This window comes from Culex quinquefasciatus, chromosome 3, assembly GCF_015732765.1.
Source record: "Culex quinquefasciatus strain JHB chromosome 3, VPISU_Cqui_1.0_pri_paternal, whole genome shotgun sequence".
NCBI classification, from domain to species: Eukaryota; Metazoa; Arthropoda; class Insecta; order Diptera; family Culicidae; genus Culex; species Culex quinquefasciatus.
In genome coordinates, this window is record NC_051863.1 from 81,622,533 (window position 1) to 81,641,519 (window position 18,987).

Consider the following 18,987-nt stretch of genomic DNA (forward strand, 5'->3'; position numbering starts at 1 on the left):
GCAGCAGATTCAAGTACCCAGAATGTCACGCCAAATACATGGATTGACAGCGCAGATAGAGCTTTAAGACAAAGTCCTTTGTCAAAAAACGGTTTACCTTCGCATTGAGGTACACCACATTTTCAAACTTTGTACTTGGGAATTTCATTAGTTTCCGTTCAATAGACTGCCTGTTGTTGACATACACAGAAAAAAATGATGGTAATATTCATCAGGAAATGGTGACAGATTTTGTATTCAAAAAGTTGGAGTTTTTTTTCTAAAAGGTCCAATAAACCAAATTTTTAGTTTTTGCTTTCTGGGTGTTTTTCAATACCCCTGACTCAAGGCGGTTTCAAAAACACCCAAAAAGCAAAAACTAGAAATTTGGTTTATTGGACCTTTTCAAAAAAAACTCCAGAAGTGTAATATTACATCAGGAATTGATGAATATTCATCAGTTTTTGATGAATATTCATCAGGTTTACATTTTTTCAAATCTAGAGTTTTTTTGATTAGGTCCTATAACATATGAAAGACAATAGTTTATTGGTCCTTTAAAAACAACTCTGGACATCTATATTAGGGTGGGTACGTTTTTCAAAAAGTTCTCGGATCAAGTTTTAGTATGGTTCCCCTTGTAGGGCAGGCCCATAGAGACTGTCATGTAACGCACCACGCGCAAAAACAGGAAAATGACGAAATCGGCAAAAAATCAACTTTTTTCACTAAAACTGCGATAAATTAAAAATTTCAGCAATAACCTATACATGTCTGGGTACCAAAAGTTGCGTCTTTCAATTACAAAAATTTTGATACCCAGACATGTATAGCTCATTGCAGATTTTTTTAAGTTATCTCCGTTTTAGTGAAAAAATTTGATTTTTTGCCGATTTCGTCATTTTCCTGTTTTTGCGCGCGGCGCGTCAAAAAACGTAGGGGAAATTCTCGTTTGTTTGGCAGGTTAACCCGAGCAGACGGTAATAACAAAATTAATAATATTTCAATAACAAATCCTATTAAAATAACAAAAAGTGTTATTATTTTATCCTGAAGTTCAACTTCAAGAAGAAAAAATAATAACAGTTTCTGATAAAATAACAAAATTTGGTATTGAAGTGATATTATATTGAAAATGTTTAATAACACGCTTATAAGAGGAAATGTTATACATTTCAAAAACTCTCCTAATTACAAAATTTGGAATTCGTTCGGTATACTGACTTAGAAAAAAAATTACCATAAATCGCACAAATGGAATAGTTTCTAAGTGTCCATAACACAATCTGTTATAATATTTTCTTTTGTTAAATATGTTTAAATCTTTGGGATAATTTTGTCTAATTTCGTCGGGGTCATTATTTTGGCCATGAAATGGGGTCCTTAAGCTAAAATTATTCTAAAAAGTTGAAATTTTGAAAGATGATTTTTTAAATTATTTGATATACCCCCTAAGGGACTTTGCTAAAATTAACTAGAACTATGGAATAATTTTGACCAATTTCGTCAGGGTCATTATTTTGGCCATGAAATGGGGTCTTTAAGCTAAAATTATTCTAAAAAGTTGAAATTTTGAAAGTTGATTTTTTTAATTATTTGATATACCCCCTAAGGGACTTTGCTAAAATTGGCTAGAACTATGGGATAATTTTGACCAATTTCGTCAGGGTCATTATTTTGGCCATGAAATGGGGTCCTTAAGCTAAAATTATTCTAAAAAGTTGAAATTTTGAAAGATGATTTTTTTTAATTATTTGATATACCCCCTAAAGGACTTTGTTTAAAATGGTGACAACTATGGGATAGTTTTGACCAATTTCGTCGGGGTCATTATTTTGGCCATGAATGGGGTCCTTAAGCTAAAATTATTCTAAAAAGTTGAAATTTTGAAAGTTGATTTTTTAAATTATTTGATATACCCCCTAAGGGACTTTGCTAAAATTGGCTAGAACTATGGGATAATTTTGACCAATTTCGTCAGGGTCATTATTTTGGCCATGAAATGGGGTCCTTAAGCTAAAATTATTCTGAAAAGTTGAAATTTTGAAAGTTGATTTTTTTAATTATTTGATATACCCCCTAAGGGACTTTGCTAAAATTGGCTAGAACTATGGGATAATTTTGACCAATTTCGTCAGGGTCATTATTTTGGCCATGAAATGGGGTCCTTAAGCTAAAATTATTCTGAAAAGTTGAAATTTTGAAAGTTGATTTTTTTAATTATTTGATATACCCCCTAAGGGACTTTGCTAAAATTGGCTAGAACTATGTGATAATTTTGACCAATTTCGTCAGGGTCATTTTTTTGGCCAAGAAATGAGGTCCTTAAGCTAAAATTATTCTAAAAATTTGAAATTTTGAAAGCTGATTTTTTTAATTATTTGATATACCCCCTAAGGGACTTTGCTAAAATTGGCTAGAACTATGGGATAATTTTGACCAATTTCGTCAGGATCATTATTTTGGTCATGAAATGGGGTCCTTAAGCTAAAATTATGCTGAAAAGTTGAAATTTTGAAAGTTGATTTTTTTTAATTATTTGATTACCCCCTAAGGGATTTTACTAAAATTGGCTAGAACTATGAAATAATTTTGACCAATTTTATCGGGGTCATTTATTTCACCATGAAATGGGGTTTCAAGCTAAAATTAATCGGATGAAATTAACTTTTGAGAGTTCATTTATTTTTTAATTTTGTTATATTCCCTACACAGAAAAAAAATCATGGTAATATTACATCTGGGAAGGAGTACAGCTTCCAAATTTACATTATTTTTTGCTGTGTAACGGAATTGATATATTTAATGAGAATTTTTGATGTGTGAATAACAAAAACTGTTATTATTTTCACAGAGCCAGGAAGTCGGAGCTGACGTTGAAGTTCGAGCTGGAGTGAGACCTCGGAGACTGCATCGGATTCAGCAAATTTTCAGCAACTTTTACTTGGAGTCGGAATCTGTGAAGTCGGGTATTTTTAGAGAGCTGAAGTCGTCGTTGACATGTCCTGCATCCAGAGTCGAAGTTATCTTCAAAGTATGGATTCAAAGTCGCTTGGAGGTACTCGACTCTGCAGCCCTGACTAGTACAGAGGAGTTATGGCAACTGCAGGTTTATTTGCAAATTACAAATAAACCAAAAAAATACTTTTTTGTTATGGAGACATACCGGTTCAATAACATTTTTTGTTATTATGCTGCTCCACCTCTCCGCACAAAATAACAAATCTAATTATTCCTTCATGATTCCTTCTGTGTTATTGGTTTGTTATTGCAATAACAACATAATAACAGTTTAAGTTATTCTTCGAACAAATCTTTGTTATTGATTTTTGTTATTTTAACAACTAATCCGATCATCCGAATAATATATTTCGATCTTCTCACAATATCAAAAACTGACCTTCCCAAGTTATTTCCGTCTGCTCGGGAAGCTCTCGCTCCTAACTCCATCCAATTTGCTGATTTTCACTATTTAAACAACTAATTTTGCAAAACTTTTGATAGAAACTTGCTTGCTCACTTCTTATTGAGCTATTTATCACTCGATTTCAGTTGGAAACGCTTTTAATTAGCTTTAATTGAATGTCAAAGTTCTGACCTGCCAACATTAGAGGCACGCTGGAATTAGATGCTGTTCCCCTAGTTTTTATTTTCAAAAAATCATATCTCGGAAACGTACGGTTCGACATCGCCAACTTTTTGATATATATTGTGAAATTTTCCGAGAAATCCGATAAAAATATTTTCAGACATAGGCTCTTTGGTCCAGACACGGTCAAAACGCCATTTTAAGTTTTCAAAAATAAGAGTCTTATTTAATTTGAATCACATTGGATTAAAAATTGTGATGTATTTAAAATTGAAAGCGTAAAAGAGGTTTCTGGTGACTCACCACACATAACCTTTGGACGCCTAGAAATGAGCAGAAACTTGCAACAGAGGTCACAAAAAACCGGGTGTCGTTAAAGTTGATTGCTTTGCTTTTTTTAAATCCAAAGCACAATAAAGAACAACAACAAAAATATTTTAGGCTATCTTAATTTGCTATTGTGTAGATTATCACCAATAAATAGAATTGAAATTATTCTATGATTTTTAGCTTGATTTTATGACTATTTAAAACATTTCCCGGGATCCCAGTAAAATCCGGGACTTAAAAGATATTTTGCCCGTTCCCCGGAAAAATTGGACGCCCTATGTTTTTCTGTATCAGTTCTAATAAAAACCAATCAAAAATATCATAATATTGTGCACATGGCATAAACAACTGACCCGATTCGCACCATATGACGATATTACAAAGTGTTAATCAAAATCTTTAAAAAAAATTGATCGTAAAAACACTCATTCAAATGACCAATTCTGAAAAATATTTGATTAAATTAGTGGCAGCCAGTTGAACATTGTCATATTTGTATGTGCAATCTGTTTGATTTTTTTCGATCGACAAAAACTTGCTCTGTCTAGTAGCACCACTCGAAATCCATGTCAAAGTTAATGAAATAAGCCCGGATGTTTCAATTTAACTTTTCCACTCTATTTCACCGGCTCAAATGGAACGGCCAGACAGGGCCAATAAATATTAATGAACGCAAATAAACCAGCGCTGACGACGAGTCCGACCAGCGCAAAATGAAAGCTCTGAAACGGGACCTCAATTCTTGCGAGCTTCGACAACTTCACCCAGCCGAACTTTGGTTCCATTGCGCCCAGAATTGTGGCCTCGGAGTGGATGGAATTGAATTAATTAAGCCCAAATCCGAAACGAAGCAATGATTGCTGTTTGGTTTTCTGAACAGTCCATTTCTTACCATGTTTCGGTTGCGCTTTTTGATTTGTAAATTTCTTAGTTTCGGTAAACATTGTGTTCAGTACTTATAAAAAGGTCAGTTGATCATATAAGGTCACCTAGAGATTCTTCATCGCATATACATTTAATTATGTATTTGAAACAATGATATGTTTCACACAACGTCAATAAACTGGATTCAGAGATATATTTAAAAAAAAACATTGACCTACTAAAATTGATAAACGGTGCAGTACAATGTAACAAAAATGGCTTTTTGGCGGGCATTCAAGGGTATTGAAAAAATCTTTTTTTACGGGTTAAATCTAATTTAAAATTCAAATGCAAAGCGCCAGCTCCTGTTACGTCCAATCAAGCTCATATTTTGGATTTGAGCTTAGTATACCCAGTGAGTATTATCCACCGGAACAAACCCTTGAATGCCCGCCAAAAAGTCATTTTTGTTACACTCTACTGTGCAGCCTCAACTCAAGGAGAAGCATGAATATTAGAGTGCCCAGAAACATGTGCACTTTGAATTTTACAACAGTTTGTATGGAAAATTAGGGCGGTTCGTCGCTCTTGCATACAAGCAAAAAATACAGTCAATATGTGGGAGTAGCGAACAACACTAATTCTTTATACAAACTTTGGAGAAAAACGAATCGGCCCTGTCTAAACATTTTTTGAATAATTCAAAGTGCCATGTGTTTCTGGGACCCCACAGTTCAAGTTGAGCCTGCACTGAAATTTTGTTGGTCGGTGTAATCAGAGTTCAGTACATTGATTGAACATAAAGCACCATGCGTCTCCAGCAAAATGTACTGGGATGTTTTTAAATTAAATATAGTTTATTAAATCTTTCTTATAATAATTACATTTGATTTACATTATAAGTGGTCAGCTGTGGCTCTTCAGCTTTAGTTTGCTTTTCGTGATTTGAAAACTGTTCATTTTTATAACTTTAAAAGTATATGATTTATCATTTTTGTAACACTAGGTACAATGAGGTAAAAAATGTTAAGAAAACATAACCTAACCTAAAACTAACTTAAACTTACCATAAACTAAACCAATCCTTGAATCAAGGAATATTCAGAAATAGCACATTTTTTCCTTGAATTTCAAACATTTTTCTTGAATCTTCTGATCCAACATTTTTACTTCTGCTAATTAATGAACCTCACTTGATCTTGTCCAGCCAGGAACATTCTAAACCATTTTGAGTACCTTGTTTTGGACACGCTGGAGCTTCAATTTATGAGTTCTAGCGCAACACTCCCAAACAGGTACTGCATACTCAATAACGGGGTAAATTATTTGTTTGTATACTGCTAACTTATTTTTCAAAGAAAGCTTTGATTTTCTGTTAATTAAAGAGTACAAGCACCTGGTGAGAATTCTGCACTTGTCCAATAGTTTGTCTACATGCTGCCGAAACAAAAGTTTCGAGTCAAGTATGAGACCTAAATAGACAACTTCCTTTGACCAGGGATCATTCATTTTTATCAAAACATCATCCTTTGGGTCAAATTTGACCGATTTGGAAAGAGGAAAAATGATGGTTTGAGTTTTTGCTGCATTTATGCGAATTTTCCATGTACTGGGAAATCATTTCGTTGAATTTGAACATTTTAAAGTGTGTTACCGCAAAATATAAGATGAAAGCATCGAGACTGTCCACGTTGTTTTTGATGATTGTTGAGAACAGTAATTTGTTGGTAAGTGGATAAGTAACATCAGCCGTGGCGAATGGAGGTAGTTCAGATATGATTTCGATACGTATGTTTAACCTTTTGAAAGTTTCAGCACCCTTAGTCCAAAGTTGACGGTTCGTTTACATTTCCATTTAGAGAACTTATTGTCGAGTTTGTCGTGTCACATTTTCAGGAATTAAACAGATGAAGCATTGTATGCCAACGAGTATAGCTGACTGTCGTAGATAAGAAGGAAACATTTAAATTTATGAATATTCAAAACAGCATTTCTACCCGTATGAATACTAACAAGATGCCCTGATTCTGGAGTTAGGAAAGAGAGATACAAAGGAAGCATGAACGAAAATCTGTACAGCAACAAAGATTTCTTCAAAAACAGTATCTTTCCGTTACTTTAAAATTTTCGCAGAAAGAAGTCAAAAACGAATTATTTTCGCGAAAACCTTAACACTCCATGAAAAAAGTAACAATTAGCATCGTTGAAAATTTGCTAGCTCCACTAGACTATCCTACAGAAGCAATGCATATTTATCCTAATTGACCCTCTGATGAAACACGCTTCAACGGTGTATTGAATAACTGCCTGCATCTATGATGGATGCAAGGTTAATTCCAGCAAATCGTTTCATTTGAATGATTTCCCGTGATACGGAACGCTCAGAACAAAGCTCATTCGCTGCTAAGGCGAAATCAATCTGCAAATTGAAGCCCAATCACCTTCTAACGTGTGCTCATGTGATCCGGATTTCCCTAGCAGCACGTCAGTATCGAATGACAGGCTTCAAATTGGCCAACGAGAGCTTCAGGTGATCTAATTGGCAGAACGTGATAGTGTGTTGTTCAGTGCTTGAAGTTGAGCACAAAGCGTTTATCGCTTTGAATTAGGGGACGATCCACAAACCACTTGGTCACTTTTAGGAAATCTCAACTCCCCCATCGTGGACAATTTCCATACAAATAAAATCATTTTTGTATGGAACGTAGAAAATATTCAGACTCCCCCTCCCCCTTAGGTGACCACGTGGTTTAGGGATGGTCCCTAGGGGAACATCTGTCATGTCATAAAAAAGATACTGTAAATCATAGGAAGTTAAAAAAGGTAAACAAAACGTGTATCAGTTTCTGTAGGGAAGCGAGTTGGTAAGCTTTTTGGTTACTTTAGGTTTTCCGAAATAAGAATAGTCCATCTTGTTTTTAAGAACGAGTCCACCCGTCTCTCAATACAAATGAAAAATCGCCCTTTATGATTGATTCTAAGCAACTTTACAGTCCAGGATCCAGGATTTTCTCTTGATTTCTAGAACAAAGTACTGGACGTTGTATGCTTGTTTGAAAGAGCACATGATTTTGAACCAATCCGCATCTATAACTCAAATTCGATGAAAATGCTTATGAGACATTTATGCGATCAGGGGCAATTTATCAGCCACCGGATTAAGCTACCAAGAAATCCAGATAAAGAGATTTTGTAGCCAACAAAACACATTCATAAAATCAGATCAAAATATTTTGTTTCTTATGGTACTCTACCCATCCCACGGAATGACGAAGATGTTTTTTCCATTGTCAGCTGAAAATCTTCGATATAAAACCGAGAGCGTGAGTGCCTAAATGAGCTCATCTCGTAAGAGACTGTTCGATGAGCACCGATGAATGCTCAAGTAAGAATTTCTCATATAGGGTTGTTCATTTGGGTACGCCGGATGTTATTATTTTCAATTAAAAATTGCGCTTGAGATACCACCCAGGGTTACCCCTTCGTTGCTGAACAGGACCGTATCCTATGGACACTACTGAACACACACTTTAACGTTATTTACACGTGTGGTAATTTTCCCAGAACCTTGCAAAGCTTAACTCTGGTATGCCACTAACCTTCTATTCCTGGATTAATGTGACCTGTTGCGAGGAATGTGGAAAATGACTACACCAGCCATTTGTTCCCAATGAGCTGTTTGATGATCAATATTCTCACATTCTCAAAAAAGTCGACGATTACTCATTCGGATGAGTCATTGATATCACGGATATCATCTCCGCAGTTGATTTAAACAGAGTGAATTCACTTATTGGAACGACTGACAGCTGTCAAAAGCTTGAATCCACGTGCTCGGAAATCGTCGAACAGTGGGGTTGAAATGTGTCAACTGGATTTGTCGTTTAGGTACTTTTTAATTAGAATACGTTCGAGTTAGCGCGCAGTCGAATTAACGGACATTCAAAGTAGCGTAATTTGAAGTAACGAATCCGCTCTGTACTTCCGGGGCTACAACCTTGTTCATCGCGTTGTTTCCCTAATCAAAAGATGACTATTGCTAATCATCGTGATTACAATATTCATCAGCTGCTATCTATCGAATAAGGTTATGTTGACTTACAAAATTAGATAACTACCGCTGGCCTTCCATTTACACAAACAATACCGTGGGTCGGGAGACGATTACCACAGCACTAAATTGTCTGTGCTCGACTCTTCCATACGTCATATTAAGCACAACAGCGTCATTGTTGCATTATGCTTCGCTTCGCTTGGAGACGTTGATTTCAGGGGATTGCAGACTGGATTTCGCCATGTGACTTAATGATTGTCCAAGCCTAAGTGCCTAGAAATTGATCATTGGCAATATAACCAATTCCGCCTGAACCAGATTCTCACCATCATAACAGCAATACATTACAAGCGGCTCCCATCTCCACCGCGCACCAAGGACAAGGAAAGAGATTTGGAAGACAGGAAAAAAGTTAATGCTTTTTAAGGGGATAAGGAAAAATCTCCACGGTTTCCCCCCAAGAAGGTTTCGCTTGGAGTTGGACGGTTTTTGAGAAGTTTATAGGCTGGTACAGCCATGGTCGATTAAATATTTGTAATTTTTCAGAATATTTAGGAAGAATGATCATCAAGAAATCCGAAAAATCAAAAAAATTGCTTAAACCTAAAAAAACAAAATTATCTTTATTTTTATAGGTTGAGCTATATTTCAAATGGTAATGACAGTCATTTTTGCAGATTTTTCCTTGAACGTTTTCTTATTGCAAAACACGAGGCCCCATAGGGCCCTGTAAAAAACATAACCAAAATTAACTGCGATTTGTATGACGAAAACGCCTTGTCACAAGTTGGTTTGCCTTTGCGATAAGACTAATACGAAACAGAAAACAAAAAATAATCCGGACTTTGCAGGATTTGTCAGCTGCCAAGTAAAAGAACAAATAACTCATGCTTGGTAATATGACAGACGTTAATACACACCGTGATGGTGATGAATTTGGACAGAGCAACGAGAAGCTGTTTTTTTCCAGAATTTTACTTTTCTACCTCAGCTAGGGAGGGGAAATCCTCCCGGGAAACGCTGTTCTCAAGGAGTTTGATGATGAAAAGCGATAAGCAAATTGGGATTGGGAATGATTTAGCTCTTTACGTAAGCACTGCCCTTGATGCAATAGTGTGAAATATGGAAACAAAAAATGTTGATCAAATCAAATTATGCCGTTTCCATTAATAACATATACAAGTAAGCTTAAAACGCCTAAATTCCAAATTAAAAGCGGCTCGTTTTCGGAAAGACTTCATCCATAAAGTACGTCACGCTAAAATCAGCCAAAATTTATCCCCCCCCCCCCTTTGTCACGCTTTTCCTATACTTATAACATGCAATGTCACACTTGCTTACTGCCACTTGGGGAAAATCAAGACAATAGTCTGGTATAGGAGAAAAATCGAAAAAAAATCCAAAAAAGGCAGTGCTAGGAAATTTTTGAATTACTAAAATAAAATTTTAGCAATTTTCCATAATATGCCAAATTAGTCCTGATATATGTCGAGTACAAATTTTGAATGCTTTATTATAATTATCGATTATTAATTATTCAAATGTTCATCTATTTATATATCCTAATCCGAATTTCCAAACCAAAATAATTTTTTTCTCAATTTCAAGAATTCCCGGGATAAAATATGAAAAATCCCGGGATTTGGGAATCCCCCGTTTTCGAAAAATCCCCGGGATGGACGCACTAGTGCCACATGATCGTTGGCCATAAATTTTAAAACACTGCAAATCATGCGGCATACAAAATTCCGTTTTCATCCAATCGAACGAAAAACATAAAAAGCTGAGTGCTGTAAAATTGCGCACGTGCGACCCATCTTTCGCATCCGTTTCATTTGGCCACGTTGCCGCCACTTGCACACACATTGGGAGAGACCCTTGGAGCGGCTACAATTTACTTCATCGCGCTACGACTAGATTTGTGATAAACCTCGTTCAGATTTATGATAATTCATCCGTTGTGAGATTTGTTGAAAGTGCCAAATATATGAAGAAAATGTTGAATATTGAGCTTTCCATTACAAAGATCTCATGGAACGCCGGTTTGATAGCTATCGATTATTTTGTTTTTGCACAGAAAAAAACAATTCTTGAAACTGTGAAGTCAGTTCACGATTATGAGAACCACGAAGGAATATATTCACGTTTATGGTGCAAATGCACCATACTCATGAATAAATTCCTTCGTGGATCTCACATTCGTGAACTTAATTCACGATTACGGGAATTGCTTTTTTTCTGTGTGGGAAGATGCAACCATGTTAAAATTTTCTATAATTAAACGAACTTATCAAATTTGGATCTGAATCGTATAAAAGAGCTTTAAGCATTTGAATCATTTTCTGTTTTTATTTATTATAACAAAATATCGACTTGATGCTCATATTTTTCAACTAGGTAGCTAGCAAATTTATTCTACCTATCATCAAATTATTTCTCGGAAAACATCTCAATTTCTCAGAGGCAAAAAATATCACAGAAAACAGCCGGAAACACTTGGCACCACCGCACATCATCATCATTCCATGCCACTCTTCACGTGTGCACGTGCTCATGTGGTGAATGCAAAGGGAATCACCTTTACCATAAATTTACCGATTTTTTTTTTCACACCAACATAAAACGGATTTTTCTCGTCTGTTCCGTGATGGGCAAATCCATATCCATCAACCAAACGTTTGCAGCAACAGCATGATTTGAGGATAGCTTTCCCCTGCGAGCTCAGCTGGCCGGAAAGAGCCATGGGAGTGAAATTTATTGCAAATGATCTTGGCACGTGGTTGACTTTATTCCAGCGAAACCAGAACCTTCGTAACCGTCAGAACCGTAACACGAGTTTATTTCAGTCAGTTGGGATGTTTGTTCATCCCTATCTAAATTCAAAGAAGCAACCATGCGCAAAACAGCATGGGATTTTGTATACACATAGACTAAAACATGTTTTAATAAGATGAAAGGTCCGATTTATATTTCTGTTACTTTGCTTGGACATACAAAAAAAATCAACCAATTTTTAACAAACAATGTTTTGACCTAAATTTCAAACAAAGCATCACGTGACGGTATCAGAACACATACCACAGTCACCATCAAGTCAAACCAGACAGCTCGCGCAGTGGATGGACTTTGGCAAGACTAGTGGAGATAATGCTGTGCCCTATGAACGGCATCCACGGTCATCAGCGAGTTGTCCTACTGCGGCGTGGCAGCAGGTGATGTTGACTTTGTACGCCATACTGCATATAGTCGCAAAGGCTCATATTAATCACGGTGCAGCTGATGACATCTTCATTTAACGTCACACCACAAGTGTCCGCTGGAGCGCTCCATTCGGTCCAACTCTCTAAATTCTGGATCAACACGCGAAAAAGGCGGATAAGCAATTTGACAGCTGGAAGTATTTTGAAAATTACGAAGTAATCTGCAATTTATTCACAAAACCCGAAGTGTAGCTGGCCTTCTTAGCTACCTTCTATTGCTGCGGATTTTGGTAAATAGTTACCTGTTGTCCTGATAGATTCTCAGCTGTAAGAGAGATTAAATGGAGTTGCTTTGTTTGTAGTCATTAATCCCAAGTAGCACTCTTTGTTCGCCAAAAGATTTCCGAACTGGTTGTTGAACGATTTACTATGTTTTCCCAACAACTTTGAGAACTCTTGAACGCTGGAAAAAGCGCATGTTAACGCTTGTGCAAAAATTGTTCAACAACAAAAAATAAAAATAAATAAGCGATGTTTTACTTGCTACTTGGGTATATTGACTTTCAAATTCAAATTGAGATGTTGATAAGGAAATTGTATTAGGAAATAAAACTTAGTTCTCTTTTTACGATTGCTATTTGATTTTTTTTTTGTTGAAAATCTATTGTGACGAAAAGTCTAACCCATAATAACCAAAAATAAACAGTGCTGAACAGCTCATTATATAGCATTAATTATCCTTACATACTAGGTTGCTAAAAAAATTCAACTTTTCAGAACTTGTTTTATAGGTAAAACTCATCAACACTGTTTTGGTCTTGATTTGCACCTATTATAAAGTATGATTTATCAGTTGGTAATTTTTGTTGATAGCTTTTGGAAAACTTTGTTCAGGTAGGGCAAGTGTACTATATGGACTTTAAGTATGGAAAAAATTACGAATTGCTGCAACAACATATTTCGTTGGGAAAATATATACAAATACTTAAAACTGATAAACAATTCGTCAACTGTCTGCTATCTTGTGACAACGACCATTTAGTACTATTCAAGAATATCGATATTCGATTTTTAAAGTTTGATGATAAATATTTTCAAAACTATGAATGGTAGAGCCAAACCTTTTGAAGCAATCGGTTCGTATACTATCGCTTAACAAACGCTCCAAGTTTCAACTAATTTGGTTACACCAGTAAAAAGATACAGTAAATTTTGTAATCAAAAATCTGAAAAACACGCGTCACAAGTGTGTTTCGAAAGTAAAATTGTACTACGTGTCACAAGTGTGCACAAAAATTCCCGTACAAACTAAAAAAGACATAAATCAATAGTTTAACCGAATTAATCAGTATATTTTCAAAAACAAAAGATTGCATTGCTTTTAGAAAGTGTTATCAACATAAATTTGTGAAAAACAAAACAAATTTTCCACATTTTTCAACAACATGTATGACGTGTCACAAGTGTGCACGATCATTTTGATGATAAATTGGTCTATGTCACAAGTGTGTATTGCGATATCCGGGAAACGGAAGCGAGTTTCCAAAATCGGGTTAAAGCATCTTGTAGTGTTTATTAAGTATAGCAAAACGTCATCATTAACTCATTTTCGACCAAAACGGTCTATGTCACAAGATAGCACACAGCTGTCGAATTGTTAAAATAAATTATCTCTACCAAATATAGTGTTATTAAGACAATTTTCTATTTATCATCTAAGTATTTTTGCCTTCCTTACCTAATTGAGGAAAGGCTATAAAATCACTCGAAAAATGAACTTATTAGTTTGACCTCGTAGGTCCACCTTCAAGTATACATATCGACTCTGAATCATGTTCTGAGCAAATGTCTGTGTGGATGTGCGTAGGTGGGTGGACAAAAAATTGTCACTCGATTATCTCTGGACTGGATGAACGGATTTTGACCGTATTAGTCTCATTCGATCCATCTTGGGGTCCCATAGGTCTCTATTTACAATCAGCAAGTTTAGTTAAGTACTTCAAAAGTTATGCTAAAAAAACTATTTTGGCTGTGTCCGGAAGATTGTAAAAAGGGTGGTTTTTGAAAGAAACCTTATCATGTTATACAATGAGACCAAAACATTGAAGATCTGACAACCCTATCAAAAGTTATTAGCACTTAAGTGTTATTTATACACTTTTTGGAGGCTGGTTCTCAGATATTTCAATGAAAATGATGTCCGGGTCCATCATGCGACCCATCATTAGTTAGATAATTGAAATACCTTTAAAATAAAGTTAAAATATCGAAGATCTGACAACCCTATCAAAAGATATTAGCACTTAGGTGTTATTTATACACTTTTTGGAGGCCGGACTTTAGATATTGTGATAGAAATATTGTCTGAATCTTCCATGCGAACTATCGTTGAATAGGTATTTTATCAGACCTTGCCATTGAGCCAGAAATATTGAAGGACTGTGAACCATACCAAAAGAAATAAGTAATAAAGTTGATTTGTTAAACATGTTAAGGGGGAATGTTGCTATTTTTACTGAATGTATTGACTTTATGAGTGTGAGGAAGGCACCAACCACCTAAAGGTGGATTAAGTAACGTTTTTGCCTCCTCACATCAATGAGGAAAGGCTTTAAAATCACTCGAAAAATGAACTTCTTTATTTGACCTCGTACACCCACCTTCACGTATACCTATCGACTCAGAATCAAATTCTGAACAAATGTCTGTGCGTGTGTCTGGATGTGAGTCCGTGCACCGAAAAATATGCACTCGATTACCTCCGGACTGGCTGAACCGATTTGGACCGTTTTGGTCTCATTCGATCCGTCTTGGGGTCCCACAAGACCCTAGTTAATATTATGAAGTTTAGAAAAGTACTTCAAAAGTTATGCTGAAAAAACGATTTTAGCTAAACTTTGGAAGATTGTAAAAGGGTGGTTTTTGTAAGAAAACCCGTCATGCTATATATTATTAGAAAGGTATTTGAGAGACTTTTCCAACGCGTTAAAGAGATTGAAGATCTGACAACCCCATCAAAAGTTATGAGCACTTAAGTGTTATTTATAGACTTTTTTGAAGCCGGATCTCAAATATTTTGATGAAAAAGTTGTCCGGATCAAAGGTAATCAAAAGACCTTTCCAACAAGCCCAAAAGATTGAAGATCTGACAACCCTATCAAAAGTTATAAGTACTTTAGTGTTTTTGATACACTTTTTTGAGGCTGGATCTCAGATGATTTGATAAAAACAAAATAAGTGTTATTTATACACTTTTTTGAGGATGTGTAGTGTCTTTACTTTATGAATGTGAGGAAGGCACCAACCACCTAAAGGTGGATTAAGTAACATTTTATATGTATTATTCATTGACAAAATACTCTGTTGATTGGATGATTTTGAATTGTGAATTCATGTGTTTTAACATTTACTTAGTTTTGTTTGAAATAATATCACTTTCTTTTATGTTATAGACAGTGACAATTTCAAATGATTGACATTTTAAAAATTCAACAAATTTTGTTTTATTTTTCCCTATCTCAAATTGACGTCAACGGCGTTAAGCGGATTGATGAAAGCAGTTCCTCAAATCTCTATAACATACAATGAACCTTCGTTATTGGAGGGTTCGATTCCAACCTTGGTTACCTGTGTTGGCATACGCAAAATAACAATTCATGTTTGTTCCTATAGCCTATGGCGTAAAAAAAAGGATGCTGAGGAAGTACCATCATCCTCCAGATCACTGCTTTCCGTAGGCCGACGAGGAAGCATACCCGTTCCGCAGTATCACGTGAACGTGAGGACATGCTTTTCAATCAAACTTTTTCAATCTCCTGTTGGGTAATGAGTTCCCGCATGTCCAGCTTCAAATGCGTAGCTTTTAAACGCTCGGAAACCGATGGATTGAAAATTTAGTCTCGTCAGAGTGACAGGGTTGGCGTGAATTTTGACAAGTTTTTAAATAGTTTTCGGGTATCAAATTCGCTAACTCTGACAATTGTTTAAAGCATAGATGCCCTTGAGCTGCTATTTTCGTCTAAGGTAACATTTGACTACTGCAAATTAGCAAAGCTTCTAACAAAATGGTTTCAATATGAATATGAAGTTTGGTTTTTGATATTTAATTTCAACACTAACCATTTATTAAACAATATTTTATATCAGCTTCAATTTGTTTAGCTTTATCATAATCTCTTTACTAAGAAAAGGCTAACAGGATAGGCAGAATTGATTAGTTCAATTTTCTTTGACTGTTTTTAGATTAGAATTTAGATTTTTTCCCCTTTTTGATAATTTTATCACAATTTCTTTCATTCTTTTTACGCTTTGGCACAATAATAAGATCTCAAAAGCATCAATAAAAAAAAGAAAGAAAACAAAAATTTTATGTACCGTTTCAGAAAAGTAGAGCAAAATAAAGTTTCGGCAATTGAATTCTTAATGAATGCAAATGCATTTTTTGTTTTTTACCCTCAATGCACAATCACATCCGTATTGTATTTCTCGGTAAAGTGGACCCACTCTTTTTATTGTTGACGTTTTATCTTTTTCAACGCTTCGGCTTCCCAGTGCTCGTTGGTAGCAATTTAAATCAATATTCTGAAATTATTCGTGCAAAACACCTGGTCACTTTCAACTGTTGGCATGGAACATGACAGAATAGAAAGTATTTTTTTCTTTCCGTTTGGACTGTGAAGCAACTGAGAAAAGGGAAATTTTGTATGAACATTAGTTTAAGTGGTATGGTTCAAATTTGGCTTTCTGTCTTCCATCACAGGACTGGATGATACGGGTGTACTGAGCCTGAAATCATGGTCAGACTCTGGGTGCTGAATAGTGGTTCGCAAAACGGCCTCAATTTTGAACTGTCAAAGTGGAACCAATTTACTGTACGCCAATAGCAGAGAGTATTATAATCGATTATCAAAAAAAATATTTTTAAAAACCTAAAACCTATTCTAACCGATCAAAACTTGAAAACAGACACAATTTTCCAGCAAAAAATGACAAAAACTAAACAAAATAAAACACATAGTACGGATTATAAAACAGCTAATTTACCAGTAAGAAAAAGTCATGCTTATGCTTGAACAGCCTCCTTCTTTGTAGATGTAAACAAGGTGGGATCATTCAAAAATCACATTACGCATTTTGGAATGTATTTCCGATATGCCAACATTATGGCGATAATAAACTAAAATTGAGACAAGGAGCGATTGTCTAATCTAAATTCAAAACAGATTTTTTTATATGAACATCCACCTAGGGGTGTCTACGTGGTTTATGCATAGCCCTTATCTCAAGTTTATATTTTTAACTAAGCATAGTTTTATCTACGGATTCACCCTATTGAAAACATAATCCGGAGTTGCTTGAGGACGGGTCAAAAGATATGAATATTGGTGAGGACTGCAGATCGCTGACATGTTAACTCACGAGCAAAATTGATCTGTTCTAAAAGGTAACATTTTTTGTAGCAACTCCACTATAACATATTTTGATATATTTTTCCTGTGGGTGTAGTTTCTGCGGTAAATAAGCTACCGTCGCTACTCCTAATGATCACTAGGCCACATTTTGGCGCAGTCTGTACCAGACTTCAATACCTTGATATCCAATTTGAATCGCGAGCCTGCTGCAGTGTTCGGCAAGGTGGAATTACATGACTCGATCTAAAAAGAGCGACACTTCACTGAAAACGTGTTTGGAATAATGATTCCCCCCCCCTCTCGCAAGTATCCACGTGATTTATAGTTGGCCCCTTGTTGGCTTTGCCATGACCACTAGACAGTCCCATTCGGTGCATCTAGATCTTTTGACAAAAACAAATCACACAAACGGAATAAGCGTTAAACAACATTTTATTTTTAATTCTATTCCATTTACGAAAATTGGTTTAATAGGGTCTGTTTCAGTGACTCGAAAGGGGGGTACGAGAAATTGTGTTTTCTTCATTTCTAAAGAAACATCGTTACTGCCATCAGCAATTCAATTCTGCATAATGCAACACTCCCACAGGATAGATAGAAAACAATGGCTTTTTTTGGGGAGTCAAAACGAGAGCTTTAAAATCCCTCCTACTGGCGTCATACCAACTGGGGTCGTGGTTTTTGGTCCCTCCCAGGGGACGTCTTTCTTGAAGTATCTTCGCACACAAGGAGAATACATGTTCTGTATACAGCCAAAGTTGCTCGGTTTAGTGATATTTCATTGGTAATTGTTTAAGTTTGCTGAACAAACTGGTTTCTGGTAGAACTTTTCCCTTTTCAATCGCACTTTGTGGCCACTGGCCATGGCACAGTTTGGTTCAGTTTTGAGCTTTCTAAACAAGAAGTTGCGCTGGTTGCACTTTTTGGAAGATACATGCCTGAGACATGCACAGCAGGGTATGATGCTGACATCGTCTCTCTGCTCGGTATCCTTCTATACTTGGATGTTGCTTCTTTCGAACGACGGAAGATTTTTGGCGACAGAAATTTCAACTGGTGTCACAAGTTTAACTCGATAACACTTGTCTAATTCAACACATCCCTGGTGTTGAGTGGTTTCTGTTTATTTTCTGTTTATAGACAATTTATGCTTGAAAGGTATCTCTTAAATGTTTTTGCAGAGCACTATGCTCCGGTTTGATTTGTTTACAGTACTTTGTACGATGAATAAAAAACTTCAGCTTAAATATTTATGACGAAAACATTATCACATAAATGTTTTCTCCAAGAAGTCGAGTCGTCATGTTGTGTATCACGGAGCATTCAGAGTTAAAATACTTCCGGTATTTTCTCAGAATAATTTGGCATAATAGCCAAATTTTCAATAATGGTTCAAAATACAAATTCACCGTCATTTCCAATTCAAAATGGTTTTCTTTGTGTTTTTTAAAGAAGCACTTAAGGCTCTGGAAGACATCATTCCCGATCGGCCATTTGGTGGCCATGTTTGTTTTAGAAAAACATTCAAATCCTGATTCAGTATTGAATTAGGCCTTCTGA